Genomic DNA, 1,898 nt, shown 5'->3' on the forward strand with positions numbered 1-1,898 from the left:
CTGACATTACAACCCACTTTGGCATTACAACCACTGACATTACAACCACTGACATTACAACCCACTGACATTACACCCACTGACATTACAACCCACTTTGACATTACAACCCACTTTGACATACAACCCACGTTGACATTTACAACCCACGTTGACATTACAACCCACTTTTGATATTACAACCCACTGACATTACAACCCACTGACATTACAACCCACTTTGATGATATTACAACCACTGACATTACAACCCACTGACATTACAACCCACTGACATTACAACCCACTGACATTACAACCCACTTTGGCATTACAACCCACTTTTGACATTACAACCCACTGACATTACAACCCACTGACATTACAACCCACTGACATTACAACCCACTGACATTACAACCCACAGACATTACAACCCACTTTGACATTACAACCCACTGACATTACAACCCACTTTGACATTACAACCCACTTTGACATTACAACCCACTGACATTACAACCCACTGACATTACAACCCACTTTGACATTACCAACCCACTGACATTACAACCCACTGACATTACAACCCACTGACATTACAACCCACTGACATTACAACCCCACTTTGAGAATGTTTAGACATGTTAAAATGATTTGGGTTTTTTCCCCCGATCACGAGAATCATCCTACCTGACTATCAACTGTACATTTACAGATTCAATTACAAATACGAGTATTGGCATGTCAGCACACCCCGAGTAGCTACTACTGTGTCTTCTTGATGATGAAGTAGTAGGCACTGTTTCTCCTCCGTATCTGTGGGTCGTATGCCACCCTGTGGTCGATGGTGGAATCATATTTTACTGAGACCAGAAACAAGCGTGATGAAACTATTCCTACAACGTCTGGAACGCTACAAACACCAGAAATAAGTGGTGTCTTTCGGTTGGCTGTGTGCACGAATGTGATTTCTGCATTTTGGTACATTGCCTACTTGTGTGTAACCAGACGGACATTTAGACAAAAAATGCAATAAATATAGAATTTCTACCGTGTTGCATGATGGGAGAAAATTCGGACCGTGATATAATATAGTAAAACAAAATGTATTGCTTTTTCTTCGCCTTGTCCGCAACTGTATTCGTAAATGTCATTAAACCTTGTTCAATATGATGTGGTATTATCAGTAGTAGAAGTGGTAACCGTGAGTCAAACACCTTTGTCCTGGAAGGAGTGCTCCTCTACCAACGTGTACAACTCATACTTACCTGGCAAGGGAGACACCGTGATCAAGAAGGCGGTTCACCCAGGGCGAGGCTCAGCCATTGCACTCCGCTGTGCTGACCCCTGCGAATTTCTCAAATGTGGAAATCTCGATTGCATAATTTCTGGTAGTGGGGGACTGCGTTCGCGCTCTCCCCTGATCTTCATGTTAAAAATAAGAAAGGATTTGCCTATCATCTGGATTTCTGATGAGACTTAATGACAATACCATTTTTTCCCATATCAGATGAATGGATATAGAATGTAGGGGTCTATTTAAAATACAAACTAACTAACGTCTCAGAGATACATTTTGTCTTCCCCCAATCTGTTATTGTAGCACCGGTGATTATGTCTTTCATGTCCTGATAATGTCAAGGAAAAGGCATACTTTTTTGCGTCCTCAGACGTCAAATCTGGATTGAGGTCTTTTTATTTGCTAGATAATTAAGTCATTATATGACAGTTTAAACGCATAATAAACTCGGCTAATGTATTTAGTTTTATTTGACCTTTATTGAACCAGGTAGGCTAGTCGAGAACAAGTTCTCATTTACAACTGAGACCTGGCCAAGATAAAGCAAAGCAGTTCGACACATACAACTACACAGAGTTACACATGGAATAAACAAAACATACAGTCAATAATACAG

The 1,898-nt window shown here is 40.7% G+C and overlaps 1 non-coding gene across 1 annotated transcript; it reads left to right on the top strand.

Moving 5' to 3' along the window:
• The first annotated feature begins 1,242 nt into the window (after positions 1–1,242).
• On the top strand, positions 1,243–1,405 carry LOC116373116 (U1 spliceosomal RNA). Its single transcript, XR_004209514.1, has one exon. It is a non-coding gene; the product is annotated as a U1 spliceosomal RNA (small nuclear RNA).
• The last annotated feature ends 493 nt before the right edge of the window (positions 1,406–1,898 follow it).

Source organism: Oncorhynchus kisutch, unplaced genomic scaffold (genome assembly GCF_002021735.2).
Source record: "Oncorhynchus kisutch isolate 150728-3 unplaced genomic scaffold, Okis_V2 scaffold4019, whole genome shotgun sequence".
Taxonomy (NCBI): Eukaryota; Metazoa; Chordata; class Actinopteri; order Salmoniformes; family Salmonidae; genus Oncorhynchus; species Oncorhynchus kisutch.